General features: G+C 50.9%; 1 protein-coding gene across 3 annotated transcripts in view; it reads right to left on the reverse strand.

The window, feature by feature from the left end:
- RPH3A (rabphilin 3A) overlaps nucleotides 1-25,715 on the reverse strand; it is a 159,108-nt gene that overhangs the window by 82,854 nt on the left and 50,539 nt on the right. The window contains exons 1-2 of one of the 3 annotated variants that reach the window (XM_016190777.2): nucleotides 18,032-18,349; nucleotides 17,758-17,878 (exon numbers count right to left, since the gene is read on the reverse strand). The gene's annotated coding sequence lies outside the window, so the exon portion shown is untranslated. Of the gene's footprint in view, nucleotides 1-17,757; nucleotides 17,879-18,031; nucleotides 18,350-25,715 lie in introns of those variants that run through there. The other 2 variants (XM_016190783.2, XM_060193055.1) reach the window with 2 other exon arrangements.

Here is a 25,715-nt window from a genome sequence, read left to right on the forward strand (position 1 = left end):
TCTCATTCTCAACTGGCCCTGGAAATGCCCTCTCTCTCTCTCTCTCTCTCTCTCTCTCTCTCTCTCTCCTAGCAGGACAGGCAGAGGGAAGAGCTCCCCATTTTTTTTGCTAGCCCTGGGGTGCATCACAAACTCAGGGTGGTTTTCCTTAACCTTGTTCACACTTTCCCTCATTAAAAAAATTCTCCTCTGGTTTGTGTGGGAAATATCAGCATCGTGTACTTTTTAATTTTCCAGGGAGACAGACAACAACAGCAACAATACAGTAGAAACCACACGCAACGATGGGGCCAGAGCTGTGATCAGGACTGTGGACAGCGATATTAGTGTCTCCCTGCTCTTCCAAATTCTACTGAACGTGTATGTGTGTGTCCCGATAAGACAGATAATGTAGCTGTACCTTGTAGAGTGTACACAGTACCACAGACAAGGACCTGGGTTCAAATCCCTGGTCCCCACCTGCAGGGAAGAAGCTTCATGTGCAGTGAAGCAGGGCTACAAGTGTCTTTCTCTCTCCCTCTCAATCTCCCCTCCCCTCTCAATTTCTCTTTGTCTCTATGCAATGAAATAAAAATAAATACAATTTTAAAAGGTAGGTAATGTATACAAATGCACAACGTATCATGTGTAACATAATATATGAAATTACTATACACGACTTGTAACAGTATATCACACATAACCTACAGGAGTGCTCTTGCCTTCTACTTTCCCACTTACAGAGAGGATTATTAAATGGGACAAATGCTTTGCGGTTGGCTCCACTTTCCATTTTATTTTCCCGGGTGCAGCAGAGGCAAGGGACAGGTAATGATTTAATTGATGCAAAGAAGCAGTGTGGGAGGAACAGTGCCAAGGGCCCACAAAGTACTGTCATTAAGGCTTATTTCCTGGCCAACTTCTCCCACGAGGAGCCAAAGGTGCGCTGCAAGCCCTGTTCCTCCATCATCACCTTTCTGGAGCAGAATGAGGTGAAGCAGAAGGAATAAAACCTGCCAAGAATGAGCATATTGTCTTGGGGATTTGCCGGGAGTGGGGAAGTTACATAAAGCATCAGCTCAGGGTCTTTCTGGAGTCTGCTCAGAGAAAAGAAGCAGGACTGAGTTTATAAGTGAACCTACTGGTTTACACTTAGATGTTTGATCCCCAAGGTCTGTGGACCCTGCTCAGAGCGGAGAGGATCGCAGCGGGTGAGGGGCGGTAATAAGTGGTTCCTCTCAAGCCAGGTCACCAGTGCAGTTTCCACAATAAAATGGATCACTGACGGGGGCTGATTTAGGGACGAGGAATGTCCTTATCCTTCAAAACTAAGGACAAGTAAGGACAGATTCCTCCTGCTCGTAACGTCCACCTTTTTCTTCAGGAAAGAATGGAAAGCTTGAAGGTCATTTCCCGCTAGAAACAGTCGCAGTTTTTAGAGGTTTTGCAGTTATTTCCAGGGCTCTGATCTAGTTCTGCATGGCCAGGTTGCCATATGGAAATCAAGAAAGGAAACTAAACTGCCCCCCCCCACACACACACAAAGCTTTCATGAAACCTGAGGGCACAAAAGCCCTGAGTAGGAAAGTAAGCTTATCGTGACAGAATTGAAACCAGAAAGATGAAGGTCTTGTGTGAAGGTCTAAATTGAAAGGCAAGAGGAGGAGGAGGAAGGAGAAGGAGAAATGGGAAGAGAAGGAGAAAGAAAAGAGGAAGGGACTAGATAGTGACACACCCAGTTAAGAGCACCTAATACTATGCCCAAAGACCTGGGTTCAAGCCACTGGTCCCACACGGGGGTGGGGAGCTTCACAAGTAGTGAAGCAAGTCGGCAGATGTCTCTCTGTCTCTCTCCCTTTCTATCTATCCTTCTCTCTGTCCTATGAAATAAAAAAAGAAAGAAAGAAATTACCTCTGGGAGCAGTAAATTCATTGTGCAAGCACCAAGTTGAGGTAATAATGCTGGTGGCAAGAAGGAGAGAGGGAGAGAGAGGGGGGGAGAAAGAGAGAGAGAGAGAGAGAGAGAGAGAGAGAGAGAGAGAGATTGAAGAGAGTCAATCAGAGCCCGGAAGGCTTGAATTTGGACTTGTCTCTTGTTTTCCCAACCTCCAGCACCACACAGCAATCCTTCTTCTCAAAGGTGGGGTGATCTCCAAGCTGAGGGTTCTCCTGAGCTCTTCTTAAAATCTCAGCTCTTGAGTGTTTTTGGAGTTCTGGTTTCTCAACATCATGATAGAGGCAATCAGAAGAAAATGGTCAAAGCTTTCTAAAGATGCTGACCTGGGGGCCAGGTGGTGGCACACCTGGTTAAGCACGCAAATTATCATGCACGAGGACCGGGGTTCAAGCACCCACTCCCCACCTGCAGAGGGAGGAGCTTCAGAAGCAATGAAGCAGGGCTGCAGGTGTGTCTCTCTCTTTCTCTATCTCCCCTTTCCTTCTCAATTTCTCTCTGTCTTTATCCAAAATAAATAAATAAATAAAGCCTACAGGTTATTACTGGGGCTCAGTGCTGGCACTACAAATCCACAGCTCCTGGTGGGCATTTTTTCCATTTTATTTGACAGGGCAGAAAGAAACTGACAGGGGAGGGGGAGACAGGCAGAGAAAGAGAGAGAGAGAGAGAGACATGCAGATCTGTTTCACCACTTGTGAAGTGGCTCTCCTCTCCCCCCCACCCCCTGCTGGTGGGGAGGAGCTCAAAACTGGATCCTTATGCTTAACCAGGTAATAATTATATTTTTAAAAAGATTCTGACTGATCCCCAGAGGCCCTGGTGAGTTCTCTCAGTGCCTCCCCAGCAAGACATCACAAAAGCATCTCTCCTGGGAGTTGGGTGGTAGCGCAGCGAGATAAGTGCACGTGGTACAAAGCTCAAGGACCGGCATAAGGATGCTGGTTCGAGCCCCCGCTCCCCACCTGCAGGGGAGTCACTTCACAGGCGGTGAAGCAGGTCTGCAGGTGTCTATCTTTCTCTCCCCCTCTCTGTCTTCCCCTCCTCTCTCCATTTCTCTCTGTCCTATCCAACAATGACAATATCAACTATAATAACTACTACAACAATAAAAACAACTAGGGCAACAAAAAGGAAATAAATAAATATTTTTTTAAATCTTAAAAAAAGAAAAGCATCTCTCTTAAGCAGCACCATTTACTTCTGCAAGGCTTAGGGTCACCTCACAGACACCAACCAAGAGGACAGAGGAGGGAAGATAATTTGCCAAAGGCATGCTGGTGGTGAGCAGAGGGACAAGCTTAGAACAAAGGTCACCCCTGGCTGCATGCTAGACTCACAAGGGTGTGGGGTTTGGAAGTGTCAATGCCAAGATGCCAGCCACACCACCTAGAGAAGGGACTGTGGCATGGGACCTCTCTGGTACATTTGCAGAGTCTTCCTGGTGTGGCCAGGACTGTGAGTCACCAGCTGGAAGCACCTGCCCCAGCCTCACCATCATCAGTCTCCTTGTGCTGTGCCAAGGCACCAGCATCACCTGGAAGGCCCTGGAAAGCTGACTGATACCCACTTCCTAGGCCATCTATACATCCCAAGGTTCCAATGTGGGAGGTCTGAGGTGGAACCCAAGATTCTGTATTTCTCACAATTCCAGGAGTGGCTGAGGGACTACAATCTGACAGCCACCTTATGCAACACTAGAAAAACAGGAACCAGTCCCGTTCATTAGTCATTTTGTCCTGCTTTATATCTTACCACCTTTTAGCCACCAAGTTGCAGATGCTATTATGATTCCATCCTGACTTCTCTGGGCAGACGACCTCACCAATATGTCCTGGAACCTCACCTCTCCAGAGCCCTACCTCACACTAAGGAAAGGTAGAAATAGGCTGGGGGTATGGATCAATCTGCTAGTGCCCATATCCAATGACGAAGTAATTACAGAAGCCAGAACTCACACCTTCTATAAAGAATTTTGGCCTGGGAGTCAGGCAGTAGCGCAGCGGGTTAAGCGCACGTGGCATCAAGGACCAGCAGAAGTATCCCGGTTCAAGCCCCTGGCTTCCCACCTGCAGGGAAGTCGCTTCACAGGCGGTGAAGCAGGTCTGCAGGTGTCTGTCTTTCTCTCCCCCTCTCTGTCTTCCCCTCCTCTCTCTATTTTTCTCTGTCCTATCCAACAACAGCAACAACAACAATAATAATAATAACCACAACAATGATAAAACAACAAGGGTAACAAAAGGGGAAAAAATGGTCTCCAGAAGCAGTGGATTCGTGGTGCAGGCACCAAGCCCCGGCAATAACCCTGGAGGCAAAAAAAAAAAAAAAGAATTTTGGTCCATACTCCCAGAGGGGGAGAAATGTTAGGGAAAGATGACCAGAGGGCTCTGAGCTCCAATTCCATCAGGATCCAGAGAGAGGACATAAATAAAAGGAAGGTCATTTGGAAGTAGCAATAGGTGTAGTAGTTGTGACTTAGAAAGGAGGAAAAGGAGAGGACTGGGCAGTGGTGCACTCGGTTAAGTACAGGGATCTGGGTTCGAGCCCCCAGCTTCCCACCTGCAGGGGGGAGGCTTCACAAGTGGGAAAGAAGGTCTGCAGGTGTCTTTCTTTCTTGCTCTCTGTCTCCCCCCACCTCAATTTCTCTCTGTCCTATCCAATATAATGGGGAAAAATGGCCTCCAGGAGTAGTGCATTCATAGTGCCAGCACCAAGCCCTAGCAATAACTCTGGAGGCAAAAAAATAAATGAAGGAAGGAAGAAAAGGCAGGATCCTAGAAATATATACATAAATATATACATAGATAGACAGATAGTTATAAAGATAATAGTCAACCCATATCTGCAACCTTGGGAGAACTGCTGTAGTTCCATTGGAGGAAATGGGGACACAGACTCTGGTGATGGGAATAGTGTGGAATTATACCCCTGATATCTCATAATTTCATAAATCAATACTATCATTAATGAAATAAAAAAAAAACGGGAACCAGGAGACCAAATGTCCTGGTCTGTGCTGTCCCTCCTGGTACCAGGGACCCCACACCCTGAGTCACAGCGAGTGCTTACTCTGATGTGTTCAAGCTCACAGGACGTGGGAAAGCCGGGGAAGCCAAGGGCTTGAAGGCTTTTCCTGCTCTTGTTCCTCTGCTTTTGAAAAGAAGCCACCCTTCAAGGCTGCCACCCCCACCCCCACCCCAGAGCGTTTGCTGCCTGTTCCTCCACATGGGGCCCAAGCCCTCAGCCTGCAGTGCAGGTCTTCTTAGAGATTGGATAAGCCTGCCACACCCCCAGCTGCCACACCAAGGCTGAGGGAATGTGGGTGCTGACAAAAGCTTGATGTGATCCATCAGGTTAAAGAGACCAGGAGACTGTGCAGGTTTTAGAAAAGACCTGCACTTTCTTCCCCTTTGTCCAAATCCCCAGGGCTCCACACTGCCCCCTGTTGGTCTCTCTGCCAGTCTAGAACATGGGGGGGGGGGCTTTTTCTTCTTTCTTTCTTTCTTTCTTTCTTTCTTTCTTTCTTTCTTCTTTTCTTTCTTTCGTTGCTTTTGCTGCTGAATTAAGTGTCAGGTACATTCAAGCAGCCTGGAAAGTGGGTTAGGTTTCCAACAAGAACAAGGAACATTAAATTGGCACTGTCACTATTCATTTATCCAGCAGATATCACTGAGAGCCAGGAGGATAGGACGGTGGTATTACACCAGAATTACATGCCAGAGACCCCAAGAGTCCGAGGTTCAGTTCTAGGCACCGTCTAGAGCTGTGCAGTGCTCTGATCTCCCTAGCTCTTGTGACAATAAATAATTTTTCCCTTTTTTGTCAGAGACAGAGAGAGAGAACACACACACACACACACACACACGGGGGGGGGGGACACAGCACCTTTAGTGTGGTGGGGGTCAGATTTGAATTTGGCCATGTACAATGCAAAGCTGTGTCCTATCCAAGCAAATTATTTTGCCAGCCCTTGAAGATAAAGTATTCAAAAGTACTTCTGAGCACCTACTGCATGCTGGTAGGTTCTGGGGGTGCAGTGCACTGGGAATAGAGTGGTTCATGTGAAAGTTACATGCTCCTGTTCTGCTGGGATTGGGAGGAACAGCAAACAAAGTAACTCAGCCAAGTGGACAAGGTACCCCAAGGTGTTAAGGAGAAAGGTAAAAAGACAGAAGCAGCAAGTAGGATTCTGGAAGTGGGGGTGTGGCTTCCAATGATATGATTAGAAAGGACCTTACCCCCACCCCAGGCCCCTAGGAGAGAACATCTGGGTAAAAGATTGCCAGTTGAGCTGGTGGGCAAGAGGGAGGGACAGACTCACAGAGCCTTGTAGAATGTTGAGATTTCAGGAGTGTTCACTGAGCATCTATTGAGCCCAAGCTCGTGCCTGTTGGAGCAGACACTAGGTGTGCTGAATGGGCAGACACTCCCCGAGAGCCCAGAGACATGGGTGTCACCAGTCTCCCCATTCTTCAGACAGAGAAGTGGAGACACAGAGAGATTTAGCAACTGGCTCAGAGGCACAAAGCAGAAGAGGTGGGATCTAAACCCAGGTGTGTTCATTTAATCCCTACAAGAACCCCACTGGAAAATGTGCTGTTTTGTGAGTGGAAAAATCACGCTTGCAGCTTTTGGTAACTGGCCAAGTCTGCATGGCTGAAAAGGGGTGGAATGGAGAGCGGGACTCCAGGGTCTTGCCCTCAGAGCCAAGCTCCTGCCAGCTGTGCCGTGCCACTGCCATGCCTGGGATGGACATAACCTAGACTCGAATCCACCAACTGCTGGAGCTTGAAGACAGAGAGCCCGAGTTTAGCTCATGGCATTATAACTGGGAGGGGTTCCAACTGCCTCCCCAGTCCTGAGAAGTGACCTGCAGCTCTTGAGCCCCCACCTTACCTTAAGGAGGTAGAAGCCACCTGCCAACACCCCACGTTTTTGGAGAGAAAACACTGCAGGTAGCCAGGGGATCTGGAGTTTAAAGCAGGCTGGGCACAGCCTCAGCTGCTGGGTCTCCAGGAGGACTCCTGAGGCCACCACACTGACCGCCTGCTGTTGTCTGGACAGCTGTGCCTGTTATCACCTGCAGACATTCCCCCTGCTTGGCAGACCTGCTGCACTGCAGTGTCTGGAGTTGGCTGCCGGCATCTCCAAAGACCAGACCTTTTTCTGGTCCCTAACTCATCATCCTGGGACACTGGTTCCCCTTCAAGGGCTCCCTCTTCCTTCTGTAAATGGAAGTAGAGGGTCACTAGAAAATGCCTTTGGCTCTAGGAGTAAGTTTCCAAATGTAAGACCTATACTAAATTAAGGGGGGGGGGTCACTTATATAGTTTATAAATGCCATATACTGGGCACTTCCAAATGCTTCACAAATTTGTCCCTCATATGATCCTTACAGAAACTCGGAGGTGGGGTGCTATTATTATTCACATCTTCCAAGTAAGTAAACTGAGGCCAGGGTGGCCAGGGAACTCATCCACACTCATAGGTTGGGGCACAGCACAGCAGAACCCCACCCCCCACCTCCCAGAGGAGGAGGCAGCAACTGTATCTGATGGCTGAGTAAACTGTCATTTTCTGCTGATCCTGTCCTACATGACAATGACATCTGTGCTCTGGACCCTTGTCAGGGGCAGCTGAAAACTACAGGATCTCTTTCTCTTCCTCCTCCTCCTCCTCCTCCTCCTCCTCCTCCTCTCTTCCCCCTCCCCTTCCCCTTCCCCCTCCTCTTTCACCTCTTCTTTTTCTTCTTTTTACTAGAGCACTGCTGAGCTCTGGCTTATGGTGGTGCAGGGGACTGAACCTGGGACCTGGGAGCCTCAGGCATGAGAATCTCTTTGCAGAACCATTATGATATCACCCCCACCTTCTTTTCTTTCCAGAGCCCTGCCCAGCTCTGGCTTATGGGAGGGGGTAGGAATTGAACCTGGCAATTCAGAGCCTCAGGCATGAAAGCCATTTGCAGAACCATTATGCTGTCTCCCCATTCCTAGAGGATTTGCTTCTTCAGGGCTTGCTATTTAAAACCAAATTTCTAAGTTTCATGATCATCACAATTGCTCCAAAGAGTGAAGTGGAGGTTGATTCTTAGTCCATTTTACACTTTATACAGCAAAAGAATGAAGCCCTGAGAAGTTATTTTCTATACTGTGAAAATTTGACATTTGAAGCGCTCTCTCTCCCTTTCTCTCTTCACTGTCTCCTCTCTCTCTTCTCTCTCCCTTTCTCTCTCTCTTCACTGTCTCCTCCCTCTTCTCTCTCTCCCCCCTCCCTCTCTCTCTCTGTGTGTCTTTGCAGTGGAAAGGAATGAACCCAAAGTCTTGTGCTTGCTTGATACCACTGACCCACCTTCCTAGTTAAATATTTTTTATTCTATCATTTTCCATAGAAAGTGCCACTCCACTGTCCACACTGTCTGTGGAGATCGGAACATGCACCTCATGCTTGGGAAGATGTTTACTTGACCTGCTGAGCCATCTCCTAGGTCTTGGAAATTCAATATTTGACTGTGGTGTCCAGAGGTTCTGAGCATGAGCCCTTTACTCTGCTTTATAGGCAATGAATTTGGGGAGACAAGAACTTGGGGAGCCTCAGAGGTCAAGTCTGCAGAAATGGGCATGATGGCGTGGCCTCCACTGCCTCATCCCCAGGAGCTGTGAAGACCAAAGGAGATACAAGTGCAAAAGATGGGGTGCAGCCCCCTCTGCATAGCTGCTGTGTGTCTTGCACAAGCCCCAACCCCTTTGGAGGCTGGCTGGGGTGATGCAAGTGAACTTCCAACTGAGAGGTTCCAGGTTCAACTCCCAGCACTACCACTAGCCAGAGCAGAATGGTGCCCTGGTCCCAAACCAAATATGTAAGCTTTGGAGGACAGTAGCAGTTAGATGCCAAGGATCCCGTGCACAGCCAGAAACCTAGGGGGATGTTAAAAACACGCTGCTGACTGCAACATGGTGTGATCCATGAGATCCACGTGGTGAGAAGTTTAAAAGGCAGGTTTGGAAGGTGAATGTACACAGAGAGGCCATTAAACAGAAGAGGATTCCTGCCAGTGAGGGGAGGGGAATTGGAGGGTAAAAGATGATAGACAATAACAAATGGAGAAAGAGGCCTGCTAGGGTCCTTGATGCCATGAGATGGACAAGAGAAAGAAGAAGGGGGGAGAAGTGGGGGTGAAGAGCTTGGTCACCAGAGCCTGGTGTCCAGTATTCATCCACAAAGCAGAGTCCTCCCAGGAAAGAGAGCTCCAGAGGGCGGGCAGCCCTCACACTATAGCCAGAAGCAGAGTTGTGCCCCCCCCCCCAATGCACACACACCAGGACTGGATGTTGAAGCACCCCGAAGAGCATACATGTCATAATACACAAGGACCTGGGTTCAAATTCTTGCTCCCCACCTGCAAGCAGGAAGTTACATAAGTGGTGAAGCAGTGCTGCAGGTGTCTGTCTCTTTCCCTCTCTGTCTCCCCTACCCTCTCAATTTCTGTCTTACCAAAGGTAAGAAAAGAAAAATAAAGCAAAAGATAGTAAAGACAGAGAGAAGAAGGAAAAGAATAAGAGGAAGAATGGAAGAATGAGGAGGAGGAGAAGAGAGAAAGGAAGGAAGGAAGGAAGGAAGGAAGGAAGGAAGGGAGGAAGGAAGGAAGGAAAGAAGGAAGAAAGAAAGAAAGAAAGAAAGAAAGGGAGAGAAAGAGAAAGAAAGGGAGAGAGAGAGAGAGAGAGAGAGAGAGAGAGAGAGAGAGAAGCAGAGCTCCCTCTGGGTTACCCAGATGCCAGCACCACTTACTCCTTCTCTAGTTCCCCCACACACAAAGAACCTCCAGGCCCCTGATGCAGAGAACTCACCAAGGCTGCTATGGTGCGCCTGGCTGAGCACACACGTTACCATGCATAAGGACCCTGCCCCCACCTGCAGGTAGGGAAGCTTCACAAGTGGTGAAGCATGTCTGCAGGTGTCTAGCTTCCTCTCTCTCTCCCTCTCCCTCCCTCTCCCTCTCCCTCTCCCTCTCCCTCCCTCCCTCTCCCTCTCCCTCTCCCTCCCTCCCTCTCCCTCCCTCTCCCTCTCCCTCCCTCTCCCTCTCCCTCTCCCTCCCTCCCTCTCCCTCTTCCTCCCTCTCCCTCTCCCTCCCCCTCCCCCTCCCTCTCCCTCTCCCTCTCCCTCTCCCTCCCTCCCTCTCCCTCTTCCTCCCTCTCCCTCTCCCTCCCCCTCCCCCTCCCTCTCCCTCTCCCTCTCCCTCCCTCTCCCTCCCTCTCCCTCCCTCTCCCTCCCTCTCCCTCTCCCTCCCTCTCCCTCCCTCTCCCTCCCTCTCCCTCCCTCTCCCTCCCTCTCCCTCCCTCTCCCTCCCTCTCCCTCTCCCTCTCCCTCCCTCTACCTCCCTCTCCCTCCCTCTCCCTCTCCCTCTCCCTCCCTCTACCTCCCTCTCCCTCCCTCTCCCTCTCCCTCCCTCTCCCTCTCCCTCCCTCCCTCTCCCTCTTCCTCCCTCTCCCTCCCCCTCCCTCTCCCTCTCCCTCCCTCTACCTCCCTCTCCCTCCCTCCCCCTCTCCCTCTCCCTCCCTCTCCCTCTTCCTCCCTCTCCCTCCCCCTCCCTCTCCCTCTCCCTCCCTCTCCCTCCCTCTCCCTCTCTCTCCCTCTCCCTCTTCCTCTCCCTCTCTCTCCCTCTCCCTCTCTCTCTCTCTCTCTCTCTCTCTCTCTCCCTCCACTCTCATTTTCTCTTTGTCTCAGTCAAGTAGAAGGAAGATGAGGGGGAATTGAACAGAGAAACTTGTTAAACCCAATAAAAGAAAATGCATTCTCCTTGCCTGTCCCAGCTCCCCAGCCCTGACCGCATACGCTGCTCCTTCAAGACACCACAGTTTGTCTCTGAACTTGCTGCTTTCCTCACCTGGATCATCCTGAATCCTTCTAGAACCTTTTTTTTTAATAGGTGATGAGACAGAGATAGGGTGAGAGGCAGAGAGAAGGCAAGGCACCTGTAGCACTCCTCCACCACTCGTGAAGCTTCCCTGCTGCAGGTGGGGGCCAGGGACTTGAACCCAGGCCCTCCCACATGGTAACTTGTGTGCTCAACCAGATGTGCCACTGCCCGGCTCTTGCTTCAAATGTTTCGGTCTCCACACACCCCCGGAAGCCCTTTCCATGACTAAGCCAGCTCTTGCTAGCACCCCGTCATTCTCCCCACACCACACTGTTTCCATCACAGTTCCTAACATGGTCTGATATCCCCTTTGCCGTCACTCTCCACTTGGCTATCCACTTGAGGGGGGCAGGGGGCTCCAGCTCGCCCAAGGCCAAGTGCCTGGTGCCTGGCAGGACACAATAACAGGTGGAGAACTGGTGACCAGGGGAGCCAGCTTGCAGAAAGCAGTGGTTCTCACGGTGGGGGTCCTGGAGCAGCAGGACCCCACCAGACATGTCAATCCTGGGAACCTTGCTTAGTCCCCCTGGAACCCTATCAACTTCTTCCATTCAGGGGGAGAGAGACAGAGACAGAGAGACAGAGACCACAGTACCAGAGCTTCCTCCAGCACGATGGAACCTCCCATGGAGGTGTTGGGGTTCAAACCTGGGCCATGTGCATGGCAAGGCAGGCACACTACCTAGTGAGCTATGCCCCCAGCAGAAGTCCTGTGTTTGAACAGCCCTCCACCATCCACCGACCTCAGATGCCCAGGTATCTTCATGCCTCTGAGCCACACAGAGAGCCCTGAGGCTGCAGGGGGGCCCGGGGACCTCATCCCTCCCTGAGCAGGAGGGCAGGCAACCTCCCCCAGAATGCCCCATCTCTGCCTTCAGGAAGCTTTACAAAATGCCAAGTGTGAAGGCAGTGCTGCCGCCCAGCCTCTCTTGGCCTGCCCAGGCTCTTTCCAGCTTTAGCACCAGAAGTCTGTGCATCCAGAATCCCACCCACAAACCCCTGGTCCCCAGGCAAAACAGTCAGCTGGTCCCCAACTGCAGGCTTGACACAGGGTCTCAGGGACCTGGGACACTGGCACAGAGGAGACTGGAGGTGGAATGAGAAGGAACAGGAATCAGGGGGTGGCTAGAGAGGGGAGGAGGGGGCCAGGAGCTGGTGGGAGGCTGGCACACGAAGCAGAGGCCAGTGGCAGGGAGGCAGAGAAGAGGAGAGGAGGGTGAGTACCCTGGAGGAAAGAAAAGGGAGGAGTGTGATGGGAGGACTGCAGAAGGAAACAGGGTTGGTGAAAGAGAGAGAGACTCTGAGAAGGACGGCGAGACCCCAAGACATAGAACCAGTGACAGGGGGTGGGGGAAAGGGCAGGACTGCAGGGACCACAGAGGCACAGGGACACTGCTTCGCATGAGACTGGAGAAGCCGCCTCCTCCCCACAGCCCCGTGGAGCCCCCACCTCGCCATCAATGGATGGCACCCAAGCCCACTTACATAATCTGTTCTGGGGGAGGCTCTCCATTCACAAGCACTGCCAGCCTTTCTGCAGGTGCACCGGGAAGGGGGGGGGCGAGGGGAAGGGAGAGTAACAGGAAAAGAAGGCAGGAAAAAAGGCAGCAGGATGAACTGATTTGGAAGATGATATTGAGAGACAATCCCCCCATCTCCAGGTTCAACCAGCACAGACCACACAATGCAAAGGGGCCCCTGGGGGGCTTGCTCCAGTGGGTGAATGCTGAGGCATGGGCCAAGCCCCCCCACTTCCCCAGGCCCCTTTCTGACTCATTGGCTGCATTGCAATCCAGAGGCTGACAGGGCTCCCCACAATGAGATTTAGGCGTGCGTTATGTCATTAGAGCTAATGACAGACAGACAATTACTTCGAGGAAACTGCAGTGACTGTACACAGTCTGCTGCCTCCCCTGAATGGGGCCCGAGTTGAGTTCAGAGAAGCCAGCTCTGGTCCTGAAAATTCTCAGGTCTAGCTGGCCCGGGATGGGGGGTGGGGGTGCTGAGCACTGGTGACCTGCACTCCCAGGTCCTGCCTGAGAAACGAATGCCCTGAGAGGAGCCAGGATGCAGGCAGCTGGAGCCTGAGAGCGTTCCCAGCAGGAAGTGAGAGGTACACTCTGGAGAGGCCAGGTTCCTGTCCTGACCAGCCCCTCAAGCTGAGGAAGCTTGGCAAAAAGTCTGAGGTGCCTCCACACCTTGGAATGGGTGTAATTAATGGGGTGAAGGTGCTTCGCATTTCTACAATCCCACCTTTCTCCACAGCACTAAAGGTGAGTGGACTTGGGTCCCAGGGCCCTACCCTCAGAAATCCTGACAGGGAAAGTCTGGGGTGCAACTTTAGAAAAGGCTGTTCTAGCAAGTTCCCAGGTGAGGTGGGTACTTCTAGTCGTGGGGAATGGGCCACACAGAGAATCATGAAATTCACCGGACCATGTGACTCAGTGGAACTCATTCTCACAGAGAGGGTGTTGGCTGCTGGCAGACTGTGAGCCTAGCAAGATTTTCCTGCGTCTCCTCCTCTTTAAAATGCCAACATCACTTCCCAATCCTAAAATCATCTCCCTTCTGCCACCCAAAGCAAAGCCTTAGACTAAAAAGGAAACTTGAATGACAGCATCTCAGCACCAGTGAGCTAAGTATCTTAGGGTGACCCCATAAGCCCCCTTTGGCCCACTCCCCCAAAAGGTCACACTTTGCAAGTAATCACTCACTCGCTCACTCTAATGCCCCAAAAGAGACTGTTGACATTGTCACCATTTTGTGCCCCCAACCCACCATAATGCCAGGCTGGCTGTAAGCCCTCAGTGGACAGTCAGTGCAGGAAGGAGCAGTGATGGACGGAAGCTCCGCTGGGAGAAGGAACCAGTCTGGCCTTTGCCTCCAGGATGGAAGTCAAGTCCTTGCCCACTCTTCACTGTGACTCATCAGAATCAGCAAACACCAATTCAGCACCTACTGAGTGCCGGCTTGTGACTGGACCATGGGCCGGCCTGCTACCCAAGTTAGCCTGCTCACTAGGTAATCAATCAAGGAGGCACTCATTCATTCATTCATTCATTCATTCACTCACTCATTCATTCATTCAATGCAATTATGCGTGAGTGCAGCTTGTTCCTGAGTACCTGCTATGTGCCCTCCCTGGCTCCAAAACTAAGAGGTGACACAGTCTCAGTGCTTTAGCATCTCCCTTGAGCAGTCTGGGGACTCCCGGCAGGAGTGCTATGGCAGGGGAGAGAGGGAAAGCTTGGGTCTCATAGGGGATCAAAATCCACAGGCTTGGAGCCAGTGAGTCAGGATGACTCAGCAGAAGCCTCCCAAGGGTTTGGTGGGAGGAAAGACTCCAGGACCTCTCCCTTGATGCCTTCCTGCAGGCTCATCCACAAGCCCTCTGTTTCCTCTGGGCCTCACAGATTTGAAGGGCAAGAGGCTGCTGTGCTCATTCTGCAGACAGAGAGATTGAGATCTCAGGGCCTCAAGAAACTACACAAAGACCACAGAGGGGAAATGTGAGCCACACTCTCTCCCACACAGCTGATCCCTGCCCCCCCCCCAAATGTCCTATGGGTCAGTGGGTACAATGTCACCAGCATCAGCCCCACTGATATGGCAGCTGGACGTCTGCTTCTCTTCAGACTCAGCACCAAGAGCTTGGCAAGCACCAGCTCTTCAAATCCTCATGAGTCCCTCACACCTCCAATTTCCAGGTGGGGAAGTTGAGACCCAGAAAGGCAGAGTGATTCAGCTGAGAAAGGACTAGAACCAGGATCTGTACCCAAGAGATCTCTTTCCAGAGTTCACACTCAGCCACAGCACTGGGCTGTTTCAGTAGACCTAATTGTGGGAGCCAGGCCACAGAGAGGTTAAGAGTTGGGTCTGAAGTCACACAACGAGGAAGCAGTTGAGTCAGAATTCCAGCTGGTGCTGGCTGCTCCCCGGGGTCCCACAAGGCAGCCCCTAGAGGTTCAGATGGGAGGATCAGCAGAGGGGGCTTTCTGTGGCCCCTCCACCATCCCAGAACATCAATGTTCTCCATCCTGGGTGGCAGCTGAATAGTCCCAGCTCATCGGCTGCTCCTGCCCACCACTATTGGGTGCCAGGTTTATTTTTATCTCAGGTTACAGCCACATGCTTAGCAGAAATAAACCCTGCTCCTTGCTGCAAGTCGCCTTCACATCAGCCCCCGATCTGTCTGCAGTTACGACCAGCTCCCCACTCAGAGGTGGAGAACAGAGGAGAAGACAGGTCCATATGTCGCAGGGGTTTTTATTAGAAAGTCACAAACTCTCAGTGGCAGAGAGAAAGTAAACACATCCCACTAGCCGACAAAGCAACCCCCCTGAGCCCCTCAGGGCAGGCACCATACCCAGGACAGTTTTGGATGGAAAGGGTTCTAAGCAGCAGAGCTAGCTGGCACTCCAGGACCCCTCTTACAATGGCCAGCTCTAAAGGTTGCCTTCCTCCAGCAAGAAAGGAAATGCCCTAGCCATGCTGTTGAATGGCCTGCCCCCTGCAGCCCAGGCTGGGGTGGAGGTATGGGGGTGATGCCTTGTTCTCCTTAAATGTGGATTTGGACCCTGCAAGTTACATTTCCTCCCTGGGTCTTCCTCCCAAGGTGCTAAACTAAATGGAAGATTCAGAGTGAGGTGTTTAGATAGGCACCATGGACCCCCACTGTTGTATGCTTCTGCAGGGCTGTGTATCTCATCAGGGTGGGTCCTTGGTGCCAGCCCAAGGATTAGTCTACAGGATCTTCAGGTGCTGCAATTTCTGCACACTGGTGCCTCAGAGATCACAAATCACATGGACCTCTTCCCACTGGATTCTAGGAACCTAGGAGAGTTCCGAGGAGAGACCGTCACAGTCTAATTCACCCCAAATGGGACCTCTTAAAACATGTGACAAATTCCCCCAACACAGTGCTAACTCTTCCTAGAAACTCTCTCTCTCTCTCTCTCTCTCTCCCTCTCTCTCTCTCTCTCCACACACACACAAAACCTCAGAGTTAGAAGTTACCTGAGGGCTACCTAACCCAACTGCTTCATTGCACAGATGGACAAACTGAGGCCCACAGAAGGAGACAAAATCAGGGCTGCAGCCCACATATCTTGACCCAAGTCCAAGGCTCTTTCCAGAAACATCCGTTTCCCTCTCCCTGGTGCACCACAATGCACCACTTCAGATGTGATGGGGGAGGAGAGACAGAAAGCAGCCTCTTGGATGGGAGCCACCCCAAGGTAATACGGCTGGGAGGCAGTGGGCATGTCTTAAAGCACCCACATGTGGCTCCCCCAGTGCCCACCTGCCTCGCTGCGCCAGCCAGCACTACACAGCTGGAGCCATCACTAAAAGGTTGGGACTGGATGGTGATGCTGCAGTGAGGCCCCTGAGGGTTCCCTACCCCCTCCCTGGCTCTCACAAAGAACCTCACCCCATGTCCAGCAATTCAAGAGTTGGCACTCAGCACACCTAAGACTCTCCATTGCAGGGCCCCCCAGCCACGGTCCAGGCTGGCCGTCAGTGCCCACTTTGAAGATGGTAAATATTGCCCCTGCCCAGACTGCCACCAGCTCCTTCTCTGAACCAATTCCCCCTCATTCTTATCCTTCACACTTGAGACTTTTGGTGGAGGAAACTAAGGCTTCTTCCTTGTCAAGGTCACACAACAAGAAACGTCTGGAATTTTTAAGACCATGTGTTGAGTGCTAACCACTGAGCAGTCCTCCCCTCACATGTCCTGTCCTAGCTGGAGCATGCCCTAGGTAGTGGGGGTCCCCACTGAGCTTTGAAGCTGGAGAAAAAAAATGACTGAGTAGGCTCCGCTTATCCCACCCCCACAGGCTGTTTGGTCTCTGAGGCGGATGTATTACTCCTCCCAGCTCTCATCTAGGAGATAAAGAAGGGCTCCTTGGAGGTGCAGAAGGCTGAAGTGGGCCCCCGAGATCATAACAACGATGCTATAAATAAGGAAGTGCATTTCCAGAGAAGTGGATGGCTTCAGAGCAGAAAGCAGAGAGAAATCTCCTCCTGACAGGTCACAGATGAGCGGCAGAGGCCTTTGAAAATGTAATGTGTGTTTTGGGCTTCCTACTCACTAACAGGTTGGTGCAGAGATCAAGGCTAAAAGAACAAGAGCTGGCTGGGTGCTATGCCCTGCAGCAGAACCCACACTGAGCAAACCCCGTCTATCCCCACCTCTGGCACAGGTTCAAGGATGGGGTCTCCCTGCCAGGTGCCTGCATGCACCCCACAAACACCACTTACAGGTTACACCACCTGTGCAAATGAGACACTTTCTTCCGGCCACCCCACGTACCCCTTCCAGGCCAGTCATGCTCCATTTGTGGCTCCTGGGGCTCTCCTGGATCTCTGCAGCCAAGCTTGATAAAATCGCTATGAGCTAAATTACTCCATGGTCCCCAGAAGCTGGTCCCAGCTCAGCCCTGTCCGGGTGAGCCTCACCTGGTTGGCCCCAAGCAAGGGTTAACTGTCTCCCCCCAGGAGGTCCAGCATGCCCAGCCACTAGATCAGAACCTCCAGAGACACTCCCGACACAGCCTGGCCAATGCCACAAAGGGTTAATTCACTCCACCACCCCTGGCTACTTTCAACAGCTTTCTGCTACAAGGTGTGTGTGTGGGGGGGCGCTCTCTGAGGGTGGGGAGCTGGGCAGAAGTCACAGTATTACTTTAGCTGCCTAAAACAGGAGCCTCTTTTACCCGCTTCCCCCGTACCCAGCCAAAACCTCGTTTGACTTTGGGGTGCAGCTTCGGCAATCAAACACTGCAGGATGTGGACACATGAGCCTGGCTGTTCCCCAACACCCGTCCCTTCCCACCTCCCTCTCTCCCACCAGCTCCTCTGCAGCATCCCCCAGCCCATTTGCATGGTGGAGGGGAAAATCACTTACCACAACGCTGGAGGAATGCGGGAGGGACTGGCGACCGAGTCTTGCCAACTCCTCTCTTCCCTGGCGGGTGGGAACAGGCTAACTCCCAATGACAGGGTTTCTGAAAGCTCAGCGGAGGTGCCTGGAAGAAAATTGTTCATTTGATTCTCCTACTCTTCCCAAAATAAAATCAAAGCGCCAACACACACACACACATACATGGATTGGGGGGAGGAGAGAGAAAGGGAGGGGGCACCCCCTAAATTGTGCAAGACCAAGACAAAAAAAAAAATACCAGTACTAGGAGAGGAAAACTGAGTCCAGTCTATGCACAAGGCAAAGGCAGTGGCTCCCTCACTCCCTCAGACTGCGCTCCACATGGATAAAGGTTTCGCTCAATGAGAGTCAGTCTCTCTCTCTCTCTCTCTCTCTCTCTCTCTCTCTCCTGTTGGCGTAGGCAACTTCAGGCTGCTGGCAGCAGACGAATCAATTGCTTCCTCAGTGCCCGAATGAGTGGTGCGACTGCCACCACTGCTGCAATACCCCGTGTGAGGCTGAGCGGGGAGGGACAGTAGCCTCTTGGCGCAAGGAAGCCAAGCCTGCCTCCCACCCGTGATCAGAGAGGGGGAGAGAGAAAGGGAGGGGGAGGGAGAGAAAGAGAGAGGGAGAGAGAGAGGGAGGGGGAGAGGGGGAGAGAGAGACACACACAGAGAGAGAATAGGCACACCCCAGATCCTAGCCGGTAGGAACAGCAGTTGGGAGCCTGGAGATCAGCACCACGGACAGCGCTGAGCTGCAGGGGAGAAGGGGAGGGAAGGAGAGGGGAGAGCTGGAAGTGAGCCCCCCTCCCCAAACCCCCCCCCCACACACACACACTCCAGGCTGGCAAGTTCAGTTGTTAGAGGGTGAGAGAGGGACTTCTCAGCATCACACAGGGAAGCCAGTGACAGCCTACCTACCACACACTTGTACTAACAAGAGCTGTCATGCCCCCCAGACCTTCACTGCCTGTTGCTGCTCAGAGAAGAGTTTGGACCCAGTGTGGTAGTCTCCGGGTGCCCTCCCACCCCTCACACACACCACTAAGCTCCCTGTCCTCACTCACACTGCTGCAGGCTTCTGACCTATGTTCTTAGTTGCCTGTGAGTTCAGAGGGGGGAAAATGAAGGACGTTTCTGACGGATGTGATAGAGCCATTGGGTGAACACCTGACAGGCTGCTGGAAACCAGGCTCGGTCCCCATAATACCTGGGAACATTCACTAACAGTCTCCAAGTTCCCCTGTGTCTTAAAGAGAGGAAGCAAAAGGTTGAAGAGTAATTATAAAAACACACCAAGTGGACGATCCTGTGACCCCACATCTTATGCTTTAAAGGGGCAGGGAAAGTGGCATCTGCTCAGCATGGCCCATGGCAGCCTCTCCCTTAAGCGTGTGGTTTGAGTGAGATGAATGTAGGAGATTTTAGGAGACTGAAACCAGACAACTGAGCCCAGGCTACAGAAATGCTTCTGGGAGATCTGCAGTGGCCTTAGAAGTGAAATCACTCTTCCTCCCATCAGGAGAATAACATCATTACGAGGAGAGATAAGCAAAGATCAAGTGATCCCTGTGGATTCCCATGCTCCAGATATAAGGGATCTACCCCCACTGCTCAAGATAGAATGAGGACATGAAGTCTCAAACAGGCTGAGATCTGTCTAAAATTCTCAGCAAAGTGAGGGTGAACCCTCTCTATTGAGGACCACCCTCTCAAGTGTCCACTCAGATGACCCGAAATAAGCTACATCTGTCACTTAATTCTCCCCTTAGAGTGCAGGATTTTAAAAACGTCAGAGTCTTAGAGACCACCTGGAGCTTCACTTTAAAGATGGTGCTCATTATCATGACTGGGACAGTCATGGGGACAGTGATGACTATGGTGGGGACGGTGGTGGTGGTGGGTATAATCATGGGGGGATGATGACTGCTGGGAAATTGTGCAGATGCAGTCACATCTGTCATGTTGCCCCCTCAGGCTATTGTTAGTTCCTGCGAGAGTTGGGACATTCTTGGAGCACCTGTTCCGCCATGTTGTCCCCTCAGGCTATTGCCAGTTCCCACGAGAATTGGGACATTCTCGGAGTGCCTTTCCCAACCAATCCTGTCCAGGCTCACCACTCCCGGTTTTTGCCCTATAAAGCCCTTCTTCTTCCGCCCCTCGCTCTCTTGCCCACTTTTCACTTCAGTGATTCGATGCAGGGAAGGGTGCTGCGTGAGGCAGCCATTTTGGCTAGCTCCATGTGGCCCGAACCACTGCGCTCTCACCCAACTCTGAGGTGCCCGTGCGAATAAAGAATTGTGTTCCCTCTCCGCTCTGGATCTCCTCTCTCTCTCTCTCTCCTCCACATGGCAGCACAACAGATGATGGTCATGGCCCTAATGGTGGTGATGGTGGTGGTTCTAAGAGTGGTGGTGGGGATGGCAGGGTGATGGTGGTGGTGATGGTGGAGGTGGTGATGGTGATGGCAATGATGAGGACTATGGTGGTGGTAACAGACATCATTTATGGAGAACTGACTGAGCCACCTATCCCACTAAGAGCTTTACTTTTGCCATCTCCTTGAATTTTCTAGAACCTTTTTGGGAGTACTATCATTATATCTCCATTTTACAGATGAAGAAACTAAGATCCAGGCAAGTATGTCCCTTACACAAGGTCGCAAGACAAGTGACAGATGGGATTCACATTCAGAGATGGATGACTCCAAAATCCATGCTTCAGAATGCCTCTCTCTCAGTCAGGTTCAAACGCCTTCCACAATCTGGAGGCAGGGTTTCACTGTATTCTTTCTGGGAAGACACTATGACTCTAATTCAGCCCCTCAAAAAACAACAACAACAACAAAAAAACGCAGCCTTGTTTTATGCAGGAGGATCAGAGTGGCTTGCCTGGAACCAGTCAGGAAGCAGCTGAGTTGAGTCTGGAATTCAACCCTTTCAGATGCCAGAGCTTGAGTCCTAGTGCCTAGAACAGTGCCCCATACATAGCAGGTCCTCAACAAACACATGGAAGAAGATTATAGAAACCCAGAAAGGGACTAAAGTGGCAGAGAAGCCAAGTACTTCCCAAACCTTTGGCTCCCAGTCCAAGGAATGCCACAGCCCTGCAGCCCTTAGGCACATGCTCTGAGAAGGTCTCCCACAGGTTCTAATTCCCTCCCAAGGGAAGAAAAGAGCTACCACCTGCCAAAACCCTAGATTCCCACCATGCATCAAATACTACCAAGTCACTCTCCTTGGTCTTCAGAACCACACAAGGTAAATATATTATTGTCCCATTTTCAAATTGGAAGGCAGAGGCTTGGGCAGAGGAAGCAAAGCATCAAAGTATGCAAAGACTGGGAGAGGCAGGGAGCCAAGTCCCAAGTCTGTCTGATTCCAAGAGCCAGCATTTGCACCGACCTGCTAGATCTTTCTCAAGCCCTACCACCACCACCACCACCAGGCTCACCAGGGAGAGAAGAGGAGCCCCAAGTGGCCTTCCCACCCTCGTTTCAAGCAGAGCAGTGGTACTGCTATCTGTTTAGCATACTGGGCACCTGCCCAAGCCTTCAATGAAACAGGGCTTTGCAGCTAAATGTTAAGAGAATAGATGTTTGAAAGTGGAGTGCTGCAGCCTTCCTGCTTCCTTTCCAGCCAAGCTGGCCACCCAGGAGCTGGTTATGCCTACTAAGGGATGTTACTCCTCTCTCCCAGCCTCACTGGTTGTCACCGTCCAGCCCTGAGACTTTCTCCTGGAGTAGCCTTGGCTCCATGCTGCCACTGACAGCCCTGCAGCAGGGAGCAGCCTGGAAACCAGACACCTCAGGCCTGAGCCCTGCCAGCCTCTGTCCCCCTGAGATGGAGTGAGGGAGAGGGACTCCTCTGGCCCTGGAGGCAGCCAGCTGCCCTTTCCTGTCCTTGTTTTGTGGCTGCCGGAGGTAGCCTCCTCCCCAGCCCCCAGGGCTCAGGGAGTAGTGGGAGCAGTGATGCAGTAATAACCGCAACCGTGCACACTCGACCCACAGGTATGAGAATCACTACATCACCCTCCCCACAAGCCATGCCGCCATGATGCTAAGAATTAAGGGGGTAGAAGATAGATCATGTGGTATGGTGGCTGCTCTGGTGTGTGTGAGGCCCTGAGCTTGAGCCTTGGCACCATGAGGGAGCACCATGGGCAACACAGGGAGTGTCATGGATGGTGGAGCAGTGCTGTGATGCCTTGCATCTCTATTTCTCCCTTCTCTCAAAAAAAAAAAAGAACAATAATGATGATAATGGGTATAAAAATAAGGCCAGGAAGGCTCTAGTGGCACACTATGTGCAAGCCCATGGGCCCATACCCCAACACTTCATTTAAAAAAAATGGCGGGGAGTCAGGCAGTAGCGCAACAGGTTAAGCCATGTGGCACAAAGCTCGAACACTGGCATAAGGATCCCAGTTCAAGCCCCCGGCTCCCCACCTGCAGTGGAGTCACTGCACAGGCAGTGAAGCAGGTCTGCAGGTGTCTATCTTTCTCTCCCCCTCTCTACCTTCCCCTCCTCTCTCCATTTCTCTCTGTCCTGTCCAACAACGACGACATCAATAACAACAGCTACAACAATAAAACAATAAGGGCAATAAAAGGGAATAAATAAATAATTTTTTTTTAATGGCAAGAGTTTCATTTCCAGCTGATAAATAAGCAGAGTGAGACTCGGATGCCTAAGGCAATGAGTTTTCAGTCGTCTAGTCTGTCTATGGTGGAGTTGGCAGTTGAATCATGGTTTTCCAAGTACATAACTATTGCACTGTTATTAATTATAGTTAAGGGTATGGACAGGGAGATAGCACAAGGGTAGTACACCAGATCTGCATGTCTAAAGTTCTATGGCCCCAGGTTCTGTCCTCAGCACCACCACAGGCCAGAGCTGAGCAGCACTCTGATCTCTCTCTCCCCTTCTCATTAAAGTAATTAAATGAATCATTTTTATTTATTCCCTTTTGTTGCCCTTATTTTTATTGTTGTAGTTATTATTGTTGTTGTTATTGATGTTGTTGTTGTTGGATAGGACAGAGAGAAATGGAGAAAGGAGGGGAAGAGAGAAAGAGAGACACCTGCAGACCTGCTTTACCACTTATGAAGCGACTCCCCTGCAGGTGGAGAGCCAGGGGCTTGAACGGGGATCCTTACGTCGGTCCTTGCACTTTGCGCCACCTGTGCTTAACCCGCTGCACTACCACCTGACTTCCCCAAATGAATCATTTTTAAAAGACTATAATGCTATACATGTGCTATATGCTTAGTTGTAATTGTCCCCTCCCACTTATTTTTGGTGCTTATTATTCACCAAGTGAAAATTCATCACCACCGCAGTGCTGTTTCTGACGTATGACTATGCAAGAAAGTTGTGTTACAATATGGATGCTTCTTAGAGATAAGAACAGGAGGCACAGAGAAGTTAAGTGACTTGCCCAAGTTAGCACAGTTGAGGGCCTGGGGGGCAAGATACAACTATTTGTCATGAACTCATGTGTTCATGTCTCAGGGATGAATGTTTCCATTTCACTTAGCAACAAGACAGAATAATGATGCCCAAACACATCCACACTTTAATCCCCAGCAACGGTGACTATGCCACCTTACATGGCAAACAGGACTTTCACATATGTGATTAAATCAAGGGTCTTGAAGCGGAGAGATTACACTGAATCATGTGGGCAGGCACCACACAGTCACAAGCATCCTTGTAAGGAAAGAGAGAGGCAGGAAGGCCAGGGAGGAGAGGTGGTGATGGATGAAGGAGAGAGGGTGGGATGCTATATGAATGGCCATCAAGATGGGGAGGTGGGGGTGGGCCACAAGCCAAGGAATGAGGGCAGCCTCTAGAAGCTGGAAAGACAGGGAAATGGATATTCAGTAGAGTTTCCAGAAAGAATTCAGCCCTGCTAGCACCTTTAGTTTGAGGGTTTCTAACCTCCAGGACTGTAAGATAATGAATCAGGGTTAAGCCACCAAGTGTGTTGCAGCAGGAGACCACTACCTCTGCCAGAGCAACTACAAATGAGAAGCCCACAGTAAATCATCCCCGGGAATCACCACTCAACTTCCCCTCAGACAAAAAGCCCAATGTGAGTGAGCAGGGAAGATAGCATAATGATTATGCAAATAGACTCTTATGCCTAAGGCTTCCAGGTCCCAGGTTCAATCCCCCATACCACCAGAAGCCAGAGTTGAGCAATGCACTGGTAAAAATAATAATACTAATAATTAATTAATTAATATATATATTTAAAAAGGCCCAATGCTTCAATCATATAGCTGACTGTTCTGGAAAATACAGTGTGTGTGTGTGTGTGTGTGTGTGTATGTGTGTGTGTGTGTGTGTGTGTGTGTGTGTGTCTACATGAATGTACACAAAGGTCCTACAAGAGAAAGGATTCTTGCTTAAAGCCTTAGCCTGACCACCAGGCTCTGTCGCTGGACAGCACTGCCTGTGAGTGATTTACTCACTCCCTCCTCCTCTCAGGGCTTCCAGGGAAATGTGATCATCAGGAACACAAAAGGGAAGAAATGTCACAGGGCAACTTTCCAGGAGCATGGCTCATCACAGGGGATCAGTCAGAGACAGAACAAGCAAGTGGAGCAGAGAGACAGAAGAGCGAGAGGGAGAGAGAGATGGGTTGGGGGAGGAGAGACAAGAAATAATTCTGGGACCCCAAGACTGGCCAATGTGCCCCACCTGGAAAGAGACTGGTATTGAGAAGCCCATTAGCCTCCTTAGGAGAAAATCAGGTGATTATAGCAGAGACACAGCAGGGTTGGGAAGACAGGCTTTTAAAACAAGTCCAGAAGAATTATGTATTAATCAGTGCTATCAGGCAGGGCATTGCTAGGAGAAGAAAACTGAGGCTGGCCTGCTGATGCTGAAGGTTTGGTTCTTGACTCCCTGGAACCCCAGCTGTGTGACTTGGAGTATGTCACAGACATGCTTGAGCCTCAGTTTCCTCAGCTCTAAGATGGGGGCAGGACATGTTCCCCACAACCTAATGGGTGTGAATGAGTGTAAGAGACTATGACTAGCAAACAATAGCCAAGGTTCAATAAGCACTTCCTGTGCATGGAGTGCTCAACTGACTCCTCCCTTCCTCCTTCAAGGAGGCTAGTTAAGACCCACATGGCCCCAAACTGCCGTGGATCTTGGAGGAAGGTGCTTCACAGAGACTGATAAAGAGCATAGCTAAGTGGCCAGGTTTTGGGGCAAGAATGCCTACTCACATACTGTGGGTCTTGGAGAAAGTTACTAGCTCTCTCTGTGCCTCTGTTTTTCCATCTCATCTGTAAAAATATGTGTGTGTGTGTGTGTGTGGGACAACAGCAGTACCTCCTCATGTGGTTGGTACAAGGCTCCCTGTAGTGTCTATCTCAAAGCACTGAGCACCTGTGCCCTGTGCAGTGCCCTTATTAATTACTGTTGCCACTGTGGTTATTGTTTGGCACTGAAGAGGGCTGCCTTCCAAATTGTTTCTTGGCTCTCTGGACACTGTTTATGTCTGAGCACACTGGGACAATATTGTGTTTCTTTTAGGCCATTTCCCCCATATTGTTGCTCTTGTAGCTGTTATTGTTATTGTTGGATAGGACAGAAAGAAATCGAGAGAGGAGGGGAAGACAGAGAGGGGGAGAGAAAGACAGATACCTGCAGACCTGCTTCACCACCTGTGAAGAGACCTCCCTGCAGGCCGGGAGCAAGGGGCTGGAACCCAGATCCTTATGCCAGTCCTTGCACTTTGTACCATGTGCGCTTAACCCACTGCACTACCACCCAGACCCCTGTATTTCCCTTTCTTTCTTTCTTTCTTTCTTTCTTTCTTTCTTTCTTTCTTTCTTTCTTTCTTTTTTGCCTCCAGGGTTATTGCTGGGGCTCAGTGCCTGCACCATGAATCCACTGCTCCTGGAGGCCATTTTTTCCCCTT

The sequence above is a fragment of the Erinaceus europaeus genome, chromosome 6 (genome assembly GCF_950295315.1).
Source record: "Erinaceus europaeus chromosome 6, mEriEur2.1, whole genome shotgun sequence".
In the NCBI taxonomy this organism is placed as follows: domain Eukaryota; kingdom Metazoa; phylum Chordata; class Mammalia; order Eulipotyphla; family Erinaceidae; genus Erinaceus; species Erinaceus europaeus.